At 34.4% G+C, this 13989-nt stretch overlaps 1 protein-coding gene across 1 annotated transcript in view; it reads left to right on the top strand.

The window, feature by feature from the left end:
- TYR (tyrosinase) overlaps positions 1-13989 on the top strand; it is a 106786-nt gene that overhangs the window by 22669 nt on the left and 70128 nt on the right. The gene's annotated exons all lie outside the window — the stretch shown is intronic.

A 13989-nucleotide genomic window follows, 5' to 3' on the forward strand; every position in this document is an offset into this window, starting at 1 on the left:
ATATTGAAGACATATAGAACTGGATTTCAGTATCAGTTCTAAAATTCTGGGCATCTACTTCCTCATTTATAAAATTTTTTCAATAATTAAATGCTCAGGTTATTAGGAGAATTTATGTACATCTAGCTCCTATTACATACACAAAAAAATGTTTCCCTTTTTCTCCTGCCACTTTCTCTGTAATCTTCAATAGTCTTCTCAACTTCTCTTATAATTTAGCATAGGCTACCAGTCTTCATGATGTGTATTTATCCATGCTAAAGAGCTTTTGTTTAATTTTTCATGATTTGAACTCACTGCTGTGGAAAATGGCTATTTAAAAGGGATAATCTCATTTTCCAAGAATTCAATTGAGGGTCCTAGAAGATCTTTATGGAGCAGAATAATAATACACCTTTTCTAAGTATAGAGTCAGGCATTAAGACAGACATTTCACTTCCTTGGGATAAGTCTTGGGAAAAATATCACTACACATTAGCAATGCATATTGCAAAGAAAATTTATAACTCTATTTTATGCATTTATTAAACAAATATGAGTTAAAAGACTTCAGGAGTTTTGGTCTGTAGCCCAGGCTGGAATGCAATGGCACAATCTTGGCTCACTGAAACCTCTGCCTCCCGGGTTCAAAGGATTCTCAAGCCACAGTCTCCCGAGTATCTGGGACTATAGGTGTGTGCCACCATGCCTCACTAATTTTTTTGTATTTTTAGTAGAGATGGGATTTCTCCATATTGGCCGGGCTGGTCTCAAACTCCTGACCTCAAGAGATCCACCACCTTAGCCTCCCAAAATGCTGGGATTACAGGCTTGAGCCACCATGCCTGGCCTAACTTCAAGGTATCAAAGACAAATTAACAATGTCTGATGCATACATAGGACTGCTTTGTCATCTTCTACACTAATGATTTGTAGTATTTTGGTTTCAGAATCCATTTACAACTCTTACAATATATGAAAAATTTCTGCCAGCTTTTATTTATGTGGGTTATATTTATGACTACTTCTCATTTGTAAAACTGAAATAAAAAGATCTTGCATATTTGAATTAATTTATTTAAAAAATTAACTTGTTATGTGATAGTATAATTTTAATAATTTCAAAAACACTAAGTGGAATGAGACTACTTTTTATTTTTTAAAAACAGGCTACATCTGGATTTTATGACTACTTCTACATGCAATATATTATAATTTATTGTTTGAAGAACTTGATGAAAATCTAGCCTCACACAACTATGTACTCAGAATAGAGAGAAGTATTTTTAAAAACATTTTCAGATAATGGTGTATCCTTTCTTTTTGATACTAAAACTTCACAAATGGTAATTTCCTCAGAGTTTAATTACACTGTCAAATCTGAAATCACATCAATGAACTTTCTGTCCTTACTACATTAAAGTCCGTTGATCTGTCTAGCACCATGAATGAGTATTTTACCCATTAGTGATTTTATAATAGCATGTATTGGTCATTTGTAAAATACTCAGTTATGTGATCTTCCAAAAGTTAACATATCTCATTATACAATATTCAAAATCACATTATTAATATCACCACCAATCTCATCAGAAATATCTTTAAGTATGAAGACATTGTCAAGCTCATAGTGATGTTATCAATTTTTCTTAATTTAAATTTTTGCTTGAAAACTCAAATTGTAGCATTGGCAAAAAAAAAAAAAAAAAAAAAAAAAATACCATTAGCTTTTTTTTCTTTTTAAGTGACAGACTTGCTTTGTTCACATAAGAAGAAGTCTGCCAAATGCCTGTCTAAATAGCCAGTTTATCTCTGAATTCTACATTCAAGTGAAAATGATTTCCTGTGGGAAACATGATTATTTCAGCTCTCAACACAAATAATGGCACAAATGTTTTTTCCCTAGATGAACATATTTCAGAATGCAGCATAAATGGTGCATATGTAGGTTCCAGTCTGTCAAACAGAAAATTAAAAAGGCATGTAAAAAAAAAAGTTTAAAAAAATTGTATTGCTTCATTAAGGACATTAAGTGAAACTAGCATTTATTCATTTTTACTGCAAGTCTGTGGCTGGTGAAGAATATAATAATTACAGTACACTTCGTTGCCACTACCTTGATTTGTGTTAAGACACCAGAAGATTTGCCCACCATTGCTTTTGCACCATCAGTGCAAATGTGAACACAGAAAAAGGCAAAATCACATCATAGTATCATTAGGAAAATAGTTTTGACATTGCAAATCCTCTGAAAGAGTTTCAGGGACTTCAAGGGGTCTGTTGGCCACATTTTGTTAAGCAATAAAGTCTTGGGATTGTAGAATAATTTCTTTTTTAAAAATAAGGGCATCTGAGAAGACCTTATTAATTTCAAATGTAATTCTGCATTTTTAGGATGAAATGTCAAAGAATGTTGACATCTAAAGGCACATTTGCAAAATCCAAAGAGATGGTGGCTAACAACGTACGTTATCAGGCCTTTCCTCTAGAGATTTTGGTTCAGTAGGTCTGGCAGTGGAAATGGGGGTGTTTATGACCTCCAGTGAGCCACGGTGACTTATATAATAATGTTATATATATGTGTGTGTGTGGATATATATATATATATCACATAATTATTTGTATTTATATATTAAACCTTATTATCAATACAAAGAGCACACACCCACACCCACACACAGTTATTTTTGTGGAGGCAGGGTAAAAGGTGTTTTCCTGCAATGGTACATTAGTCACCTTGCTTTTCTCTCTGGTGGCTGTTGAGGTTGTCTACAGTGGGTTGGGTGCATCCTGAGGGCCTTCAACAGAATGAGGTCCACACACAACCTTCTAGTATTTGGAAAGTTGAGGGACAGCATGAAAATCCCACAGTAAAAGCATGCACTGCTGAGCTACGAAAATGAAGCAGTTTTTTTTAATAGTAAATAGTAGGTCATTGTGTTTCCCAAACTTGATCTAATTGGTTATTACAAATTATCTGGCACATATATTGATTCCAGATGTGATTAGTGTTCACTTGGTTCTAGAACGTATTTTCATAATACAAAACTAGAATGTATTTTCATAATACACACACACACACACACACACACACACTCTATAGCTGGATCCTAGGAAACTTTAACTTTAGTAAATGCCTCAGGTGATTTTTATGATCAGGCATACAGGGCAGCTCTGCTCCATAGCTGGTTACTATATTCACATTTCTTTTCTTATGATGTAATAATTAACGGAGGGGGAGCAGATTTTATAATCAACTGTAGAAATATGGTTATAAAAACTAACTATTTCATGGCTTATACTTCTCTTCTTTGCAAGCTCCTCTTACCTCAAGGACAGAAAAAAAATGATGCTGTTTCTATGAAAAGATTTTTCTGTTTAGTAAAATCTCTAGTGTAAAAGGAGTGGCCTATTTTCAATTTGCAAGTCTGATCATTAGCCTTTGATTCATATAACGTAAATAGACTTCTTTGATATCTAAAGAGCTTGGCTATATTATAGTAAGAAGGTAATAGATACTTGCATTTCCACTTTACAAGTGAGCAACAGAGAAAACAAAATTAGTACTTGTTGAGCACCTGATACCTTGTACATTTTCAAATAAATCACTTGAAATTTCCAACTACAGCATGAGATAGGTTTTGCCTTGATTTTACGGATAGGGAACTTGATAGTCACATGGTTGATAACAACTACAGTTAAGTCTACTATTCCAAATTCATCTGACTCCAAGGCTGATACAAATTCTACTTCACTACAAAGCCTTCTTCAGCCTGCTAAAGTAAAGCTGAGGACTCTGATAAACTCCCACTACTTATTCACAGGGCCACATATAAATGTGAGGTTGGTTGTGCATCCAGGAGTTAAGGGAAAGTGGTTTTTTGAACACAGTGAATGGATGTGTCTTGGGTCTTTCTGTTCGAGTCTCTTCCTTGTTTTATTTTTCCCTCTAGGATCCAGTAATTCCTGAACTTTAGTTCTGGCCTGGGCTGGCCTGCCTCATTTTCTTTTTTTTTTTTGATTACTTCTTTTTTTTTTTTTTAATCTTTTTATTATTATTATTATTATTATTATACTTTAGGTTTTATGGTACATGTGCGCAATGTGCAGGTAAGTTACATATGTATACATTGAAGCCTCAATTCTTAACTGTGAAAGAATAGATAATTTTCTCTTTCTTACAATTGCTTGCTTGCCCTACTCTTTCTGAAATAGTTTCCCATGTTATGCCATTTTCTTTTACCACATGGAAAAAGATCATGCTATTCTGTTTTCCACAATCATTACATATTCTTTTTTCCCATGGTATTTCCCAAAAATTTATTATGCCATGTTTTATGGGTGAATAGTTATTTCTATTAACTACTTTTTTAGAGTGAAGAATCAGCTACCTCTTCTATCCTAACATCTACTGTTATCTCCTCCATGCTGAACACCACCAAAACTATTTTTCATGTAGGTTGTTCTGGGCTTTCTCTCTATTCACCTTAATTATTCCATCAGGAGACTATTGAGAGAAAGGCCTATAACATAAAAACATAAGGGTTAAATTCAAAGCCATCATCAATCTTACTCAAAGACATAAACCTTAGAACATTATAGGAATCTTCAAAAAAGTTAGCTTAATTGATTTTAAAATTATGCCAGCAACTAAAGCTACATGTTTTAGAAAGAGAAATATATGCCTCAAATTTATTGATTAAAAAACATTTACAGATACTTTGCAATATACTAGGAATAATGACAGATTCTGCCCTCCTGAAACTTAATATAATTAAGAACTAGATTGTGAAAAACTAATTATAATCCAAAGAAAATAAATGATTAAAAGAGGCAAATTTAAGTGTCATTAAATGAAGGAACCTAACCAAATATTTCTTGTCAAAGAAATTTGTATGGATGATCTGATATCACCAAGAATGAGCTGGAATAGTTTCAGTAAAGTACAAAGAAGAAAAGGAGGAAAACCGAAAAATTCTTTCCTATATCTTTACTGAATAACCTTACCAATTACCAGATAACCTCTGTAATTAATAACAACTGTTAACATCACTACAATCCTACTTTTCTAAAAACCTTTCACATCCATTATCTTAATTACTCCTCTTAAATGCCTTATACCATATTTATTATTATGCACACTTTATAAATGAGGAAATTGAGATTCTGATAATTTATCCAATTGAAAATGTTACAGACCTAACAGGTAGAAAACCTGGATCATTAGCAAGGGAGATCATGTCCTCAAGTGTTCCAAATAGAAAAGCCAAGTTTTAGATGCAGCTAAAGAAAAGCGGTTAAGAGTTGGACTACCTGGGTTTAAATTCCAGTACTATCACTTACTAGTTAAATGACTTTTATAAATTTAACCTGCCCTTGCCTGAGATCCCTCACTTACAAAGTGATGATAATCACAATACCTACCTCATATGTTGTTGTGAAGATTACGTAAGTCAGTATTTGTAAATTACTTAAAACTATCCTTTTACTGCAATAATAAAAGTTCCTTAAAGTTACCGTCTTGCATGCTGATGCACACACTGTAATTTTCGAGCCCAATTCCAAACAATAGACTAGGACTTGAGACTCAAACTGGACAAAAACTGTTTCAGGAAAATATTAGTCCTAAATTAAACTTATATCCAAAGTGTAAAGAGCAGCAGAAAGATAGAATGACTTTTTTGTTGTTATTGTTGTTTGTTTGTTTGGAGACAGAGTCCCACTCTATTGCTCAGGCTGGAGTGCAGTGGAGTGATCTTGGCTCGCTGCAACCTCTGTCTCCCACGTTCAAACGATTGTCCTGCCTCAGCCTCTCGAGTAGCTGGGACTGCAGGCATGCACCACCACCCCTGGCTAATTTTTGTATTTTTAGTAGAGACACCATGTTGGCCAGGCTGGTTTGGAACTCCTGATGTCAAGTGATCCACCCGTCTTGGCCTCCCAAAGTGCTAGGAGTACAGGCGTGACCCACCATGCCCGGCCTGATAGAATGCTTTTAAAAGCAACCTTTAGGATGAAATTATGTCCTTCCACAAATTCTTACAATCTAGTAAAAAAATTAAATTTGATAAGAACAAAAATTACCCATAAGTATGTGGGTATTGGGTCTTATACAATATCTTGGTGACACTACCAAAAATTCTTGCCTTCTCTGATCCAGTTGACTATGTGCCCTGGAGTCCTGTGATAGGAAGCTGATGAGGTTTTCATCCAGAGAGTAAGAACCAGCATGATAGGGCCTTTTCTACCCCAAGAGAGTACTTTATGAAAAAGCTGGGTTTCAGCTTTTTATTCCAATGGATATGACAAGAATTAAAGGAAATAAAGGGACTAGCATAACTGCAACACAACATCTATTGTCTATTTTAAATTTTATTGCAACTAATGGCTTTATATTAACTGAAAGAATGTAACAGAATAATTGAGAGCAAAGCTTGGAAGTTTGGCAGATAATTGGCCAAAATTCTGACCCTGCCACTTATCTGCTTGTATTAGGTCGTTCTCACATTGCTTTAAAGAAATACCTCAGACTGGGTAATTAAAAAAAAATGGTTTCATTTACTCACAGTTCTGTAAGCCGTACAGGAAGCACAGTGCTGACATCTGCCTGGCTTCTGGGGAGGCTAAAACTTACAATTATGGTAGACGGCAAAGAGAGAGCACGCCCATTATATGGCCAGAGCAGGAGCCAGCGTGAAGGGTAGCAGGTGCCACACACTTTTAAATCATCAGATCTTGCGAGAACTCACTCACTATTGTGAGAACAGCACCAAACGGATGGTACTAAACTATTCATGAGAAATTTGCCCCATGATCAAATCACCTCCCACCAGGCCCCACCTCCAAAAGTGGGGATTACATTTCCACATGACATTTGGGCTAGGACACATATCCAAACTATATCATTACTGAATGACCTTAGATAAACCACCTATCCTCTTCGAGCCTTAGTTTCAACACCTGAAAGTTGGTTAAATAATATCTTCTTTACAGAGTTACTACGAAGATAGCCGGGCGTGGCGGGTGCCTGTAATCCCAACTACTCAGAAGGCTGAGGCAGAAAAATCGCTTGAACCTGGGAGGCGGAGGTTGCAGTGAGCGGAGATCACACCACTGCACTCCAGCGCCTGGGCAACAAGAGTGAAACTCCGTCTCAAAAAAACAAAACTCAAAAACAAAACAAAACAAAGCAAAAAAAACAGAGTTACTATGAAGATGAAGTTCCATAAAAACTTAAGGAAATGCAGCCTAGCACCTACCACATAGGAATAGAAGGTGTAGTAATAGCAGTAATCTTTGTTGTAGAGAGGCAATTAAGCAGTAGAGAAGAGAAAACACAAATACCGAGGTTAACAAGTAAAGAAGCCCACTTAAAATAATAAACACTTTAATAACACAAAAACCTTTACTGAATTTATGGAGATGACTTATAATTCATTGTGATTTGTATTGTCTTTGTGCAAACAATGAAAAGAATGAGAGCAGCTGTTTTCAAACCTTATTGTGCATTAGAATCACCTGTAAAACTGGTTAACACACAGGATGGGTCCCCACCTTACTTTCTGTTCAGTGATTCACTGTTAGGGTTAGAGGATTTGTATTTGTAACAAATTTACAGGTGATGCTGCTAACTCTGGGACCACATTTTTGAAAACCACAAAATATGTGGAGTGTTTGTGCCCTGGGCTATGCTGTAATAATTACATAGTATGAAACACTCATGCACCACTTCATTTGCTTCGTTACTCTATTCCTCATAATCAAAGAAATCTCCTGAGTCAAATTAAAAGTATTTTCTAATAAACATAAATGCTAACAAATTACATTTATGGCTGTAGAGCTAGCACTTAGAGCAAACTGGAAGTTGGTTGAAAGTTAATGCTTCTCGTGTATCTAGGGACTTGCTTAGATCCAAAAATGTTTCTTGATCTGCAATTCTGTATTTCTTCTGTAAGTAGTTTAAATTACAAGCCTTTTCAAAGTATTCAGCCATCAAATACAGCCTCCTAAAACCATTGTGCGTAACCTTTTGAAGCTGTGTACTTAATTCCTCAACGAAGTCGCACATTAGGAGAGTAAATTGAAGGAATATAAGTCAGTGGGTCTAAAGTCACTTTTTAAAAAATCTTCAGATGCACTAATGTACATTTTCTATCTTCTTTTTATTTCCTTTTCTCCAATTCCATCTCTGAAACACTATGAAACGTTAAAATAGGTTAAAAATGCACTTAAATGAAATTCAATAAATGTGCTCTATTCTTCTGAAGATTTAACTACACACCTTTTCATATTTCAGACTCTTAGCAGGTATGATTAAAGTGCAACATCTGTAACCCATCTTCCTAAAAGGAACGATACGGAATTATATGAGGTGATATATGTGCTGATGTCTAGCCAGTGACTGTTACATAGTAGTTGCTCAATTTCTTAAATCATAATTTTCAAAGGAACATGGAACAGTTACCAGCAAGAAAATATGTCAAGGCATAAGTTTATAGTGTAAGATTTTAAAGGCAGAAGGATTTTTGGACTGTCAGAATATAAAAGGTGAAAATTTCACATCAAGGAAATCATATATTCAGAGGTAAAGTTTTTGAAGCATGAGCTCAGGTTTAGAGAATGGAGATTAATCCAGCTTAATTCAGTTCAGTGCAACCCTGGTCACATGTTAGAACGACCCGGAGTGGTTTTCAAACTCCAAGTGCCTGAGTCCCATTCTAAACCAGTTATATCTGAATCTCTAGGTATGAGAAATTAGCATCAATATTAAAAACAAACAAACATAAACTTTTCAGAGTAGTATTAGGGAAGAAAAGAGCAAAAAGAGATCAACTAGTTGAAATTTCCTATTGCTGGGTGCCGGGCACGGTGGCTCACGCCTATAATCCCAGCACTTTGGGAGGCCAGGGCAGGTGGATCACCTGAGGTCAGTAGTTTGAGATTAGTGTGGCCAACATGGGAAATCCCCATCTCCATGAAAAATACAAAAATTAGCCAGACATGCTGGCTTGTGCCTGTAATCCCAGCTACTCTGGAGTCTGAGGCAGGAGAATCACTTGAACCCAGGAGGTGGAGGTTGCAGAAAGCTGAGATCGCACCACTGCACTCTAGCCTGGGCAACAGAGTGAGACTCCGTGTTAAAAAAAAAAAAAAAAAAAAGAAATTCTATTGTTGCCATTGACCTGAAACTGGGTTTATTAATTTCCTATAGGAATGTAGCTTGCAAATGTTAAGGCATAACTTAATTTGGGGGAACTCTTACTGCCCTTCACAAAGAACATTGAGCTATTTTGGCATCTGTGACTAACATGTCTCTACTGGCTCATTAAAATTTCTTTCCATGAGGAATTCTTGGACAAGGTTGAGATAATAACACATTCTGCACCTTGCTGTAATTTGGTAGCTAAAAATGGCAAGTCCACAAATTCATTGCAGGGGTATAGTGCAAAGAAATTTCCAAGGGTAAGTCAGTACAGACACTACCCAACTGTATATGCAAAAAGGAGCACAGGAATTGGAATCAATTATTCAGTTCATTGATTCCCCAACTACTAGCTTTAATGTATGTGTTATTTAACTTCTATAAGCCGTAGTTTTCACGTTTGTAAAATTGAGGTAATGATAATATTCATATCACAAGTAGCCCTGAGATTCAAATGAGATTATTTACATGAAAGATATTTGAAAAGCTGGATATATATGGGCACTATTTTGGGGTACTTAGAATTTCCTCTTTGACTTATTCTTCCAAAACAGAGTCAAATCTCAGCCAGAGAAGCTACCAATGTTGGAGTAATTATTTCTATTTTTTTTCAAGTTGACTTCACCAACCAAGAAAATGAACTTTATGAAAAGATAAAGTAGAAAATAGTTTGTCTACATTTTTATATTATTTGTCATTCATAACGTTTTCTCTGTTTTGTCACTTGACAGGTGCCAGAGTAGAGCTCTCTAAAATTCCCTTATAGGTTTTTTGGAAATTGTCTCTCCTATTCCCAGTCTCTGTAGGATATACAAATGGAAGATTGAGAGTATTTTATATTTGTTTATCTTTTAAATATGAAAGTGTTCAAGTCTCTGATTTTGATTATCGAAAATCAAAACAAACAATTTGATCTCTAATTCTGAAGTGTTTCTAGTCTATTTGAAGAGACAATATATACATAGTTTATTTAAAATTGTTACTATAATAAAACTGTTTACAACTGTTTATATTAATCCTGTATGTATTACAAAGAATCTTGGTTCAACCTGGGCCTTTACATTATTTCTAAGCACATATCACAATGTATTCTGACAAACTCCGTGTGCTTTTTCTTTAGCTGCTTTTTTTTTTTCTTAATAATATTAAAGGCTTTTCTAGATGCAACATCTGTCAGGTCAGTATAGTAGTGAGTAATGAAATACTAGCCTGGCTGAAAATGCTCTTAAAATGTCAGTCCATTCTACTTCCTAAGACACCTAAGAACACCTGATATAGGATGAGAGCAGGCAGCAGGCAGGTTTCCACAGAACAATGAAGTTTAGGAAGGAGGGAGATGCGTGATGCTAGGGTGGTACCTAATGGTTGCAGCAAAAGAGACACTTTTGCATTGAGAGTGCACCATATTCTTGGTTAGCAGCAATCATTTATCACATGCAACATGATTATAGAAAGACTAGTTACTACTCAGGAAGTATTCACTTTGCACCAGATATATACTAGGTGCTTTTATAGCTGCTATCAAAATTAATCCTTGCCACCAACTGATAAATGGACATTATTTACTTCCTCTCTTATTGAAGCCCCAAAAATATAAATAACTTGACAAGGATTATACTTCCAGTATGTAACATAGAATTTAAGCCGAGTTCTACTCGGTTCAAAAATCTTTTTTACAGCAGTATCTTCAAAGTGGCATAGATACACTAGTGCAGGTTCACAAAGACTTTCTAAGGGGTACATGATGCAGAGAGTTTTAAGAAAATTTATTTTTAGTTCATCCTTCCAAGCATCCTTTTCCAAATGAATCTGATTGAGAAGACTCCTGAAGATTCTCCTTCACAAACTCTCCTTTCAAAATCTCCCTTCTCCGATGTTTCAGAAGAGCCTATCTTCCACCTATCCCGAATTCATTCTCAATACAGTCTGCTCCCAGAATGGGAAAAACTTCCAGAGTGTTTAACAAGTGGGGAATCCAAACTATTGGTGCTAGTGTTGCCAACATGTATAACTTTAATTACTAGGCAACAAACTTCTTACAAGCTGGGTAGTTTATAAATAAATTCATCATTTGTGAAATTGCTTTTATCAAATAATTCTTGCTTGAGTTGTCAGTTGATGGATCAAATTGTAAAAACTATTTTTTTTTTTTGCTGGATTGTATCATTATTAGCATATTTAGCTCAAATGAGTTCAAAAAGGTAAGTAAAATTTAAATAAAAATTTATTTATCCTTATCTAGTTATTTATGAGAACAAAGCTTCTTGGCAGTTATTTATTTTTTTTAATTTAGAATATAATTGATATACCTATTTTTGTTACAGAGAATTTTGGTAGGCTACTTATTATTTTCCCTTTTTAAAATTTATAAATAAAAATTGTATATATTTATGGTGCATCACATGATGCTTTGATGTATGTATATATTGGGAAATGGCTAAATCAAGTTACTTAAAATATCTGTTACCTCACATACTTATTTGAGTAGTAAGAACATTTAAAATCTACTCTCTTAGCAATTTTCAAGTATACCATACATTATTATTAACTATAATCACCATGTTGTATCATAGATCTCCTGAACTTATTCCTCCTATCTAACAAAAAATTTGTATCCTTAGACTAACATCTCCTTAATCCTCACTAATATTTTTAAAATATTTTAAGCATAACATATATAACATTTAGATATAATTGTGTAGAAAAATAGCATACAAATACAAGTTCAAGTATAAAAAGGTAACCAGAAAGCTACAGACTATCAAAGAAGAGTTTAAGTTATTTTTGATATGGATGATGGAATCAAATCATTATGGTGGATACATTTTTTGAAAGTAATATTATATGTTCATTTTTAAATTGACACTATTTTCAATATCCTTTTATTATATCCTCTGAAACTATTTATGATTATCATTAAAACAATTTGATAGTACAGCGGAAAAATTATACTTAACAACAGTTTATTCTATTGTATATTTTTAAATAACTAGAAGAGAAGATTTGTAAGATTCCCGACACAAAGAAAAGATAAATGATTGAGGTGACTGATATTCCAATTACTCTGATTTGATCATTACACCTTGTACATTATAGGCATCAAAATATCACATGTACCTCAACGATATGTACAATCATTACATATCAATGAAAAATATAAAACTTTAAAAATTCTTTTAAATTAAAAAAATCGGTTTGAGACCTACTTTAAAAAGTGAGATAGTATATATATAAGTGGTTTTAAATTTTTCATTTGGTGCTACTCAAAGATAAAATCTTGAAAACAACTTCTATGAAGAACATTGTCCTCAGTGACATGATTTATTGCTACATAGCAAAGGAAGTAAACCATTGTATTTAGAAGCATAAGTTCTATACTAAAACAGGCATCTGCTCTAACCTTAACCTCCAATTTGTTATTTTACCTTAGACAAGTTCTTTGTCCCCTCTAAGCCATTTTTTTCCATTTCTATAATAATTTAAGTACTTAATTGGTCAGATCCTTCTAAATGTCACATAAAATTATGTCAAGATCTAGAAAATTTCTACACAGATTAAGTGTCATGTATGTATATTCACAGAAGTTGTCATAGACAAAACTGTGTAAAGGAGAGGGATGTGCATGTTCTTAGGCTAATCTTCCAGAGGGATCAGGGATTGGTATGGTCTCCCAGAATGAATAAAATAAGTTCAAAAGGAGGTAAAAGGAGGAAAATCATCACTACCCAAAGGGGCAGAAACACTATCAGCCACAATAGTGGGAGAGCACAAGGCATGTGATGCAAAAATTAAGAACTGCACCTTTAATAAGGAAGATATTGCCAATAAAATAGTTCTACTTGTATGAAATAAAGCTAGAACTTCCCTGCCTAAATCCTACTTTGTTCACTGTTTCTGTTATAACTCTGGTTTACGTTGTAATCTTACTCACAATTTCTGCTTGCTTGATATTTCTTAATTCTGAAATTTAATAATATGCCCTTTGTCATGTTCCCCCAACTTGGTTCCTGCTTACAATTCAATTTTGTTATTCAAACTTCTTTTTCTGGTCCTAACTCTCAGTTTTGCCTGAGTGGGCACTAAAAAGTTATCTTCCTCTTCCTCTTCTTAATGGGCACATGAGAGAGAACACAAAATTCCAAGAGCTCATATCTTAGCGTCTAATTGATACGGATTAAAATTCCAACTCTACCTGGGTAGCTTGGTAAACTCAGAACTTCTCTGAACCTCAGTTTTCTTTGAATAGGGATAATAATTTCTAACCAACAGAGTTACTGTAAAGATTGAAGAACATATGTCACAATAAACATTTAGCATACTCAACATTTAGAAAATAATAGCTCTTATTAAAATTTTACCCATTATTACTGTTGCTGATGCAATAAACAGAAATATTTATTGGAGTTCTGATTATTTTTGAAATGAATGTTTTGTAAAATCAGACACATTATGAACTGATATGAAAGATGTTCCTGTGAAAGAGGAATTGAAATGTGAAGAGTCACAAATTTTACGCTTTCTCTGGAACCAGAAACCAAACTTAAAGTATTCTCCAGAACTTGAAAGCAAGGGGACACATAACAGGCTGAAAAGATCTGCTATAGGTGTTGTCAGAGACTGAAGTGAAAGTGACTGCTGGTTATTATAAAGTGTTCCTATGACTTGTCCATATTGAAACAGAAATTATAGGCAGAAGGAATAGGAGGGAACACACATTGGCTCAGCCTCTTTTACTTGGTTAAGCTGTCCATTGTACCCAAATTTTGGCCATTAAATTCCACAAATATTTATTGAATACACACTGGGTA

The sequence above is a fragment of the Pongo pygmaeus genome, chromosome 9 (genome assembly GCF_028885625.2).
Source record: "Pongo pygmaeus isolate AG05252 chromosome 9, NHGRI_mPonPyg2-v2.0_pri, whole genome shotgun sequence".
Lineage (NCBI taxonomy): Eukaryota > Metazoa > Chordata > Mammalia > Primates > Hominidae > Pongo > Pongo pygmaeus.